Here is a 303-nt window from a genome sequence, read left to right as displayed (position 1 = left end):
CATGATCTGTTGTTCAACCCTATAGACTTTGGATTTTTAGATATCGTCATTATTTTCCCCACGGTGGATCCAAGACTTTTCGTAGATCCTCGAAAACTCATTTTTATTCGTATTTGTTCTCGCCGAGGCTGTCTCTGCATAACCCTTCCCAAATTTCCTTCCGTAGGATGTTCCCCGGAGTGACAGGGGCTTCAGGGAGGAGGGCGAGGGGCCGAGGAGCCGAGGGGCGCGCTGGGGGGGACAGGATAAGGGGAAGGGGGAGGAGGAGGGAAGTCCCCTGTAGGGGGGTCTTGAGGGGTGACT

This window comes from Penaeus monodon, chromosome 29, assembly GCF_015228065.2.
Source record: "Penaeus monodon isolate SGIC_2016 chromosome 29, NSTDA_Pmon_1, whole genome shotgun sequence".
Lineage (NCBI taxonomy): Eukaryota > Metazoa > Arthropoda > Malacostraca > Decapoda > Penaeidae > Penaeus > Penaeus monodon.
The sequence above is the reverse complement of the archived record's forward strand: the minus strand, read 5'-3'. Positions refer to the sequence as shown.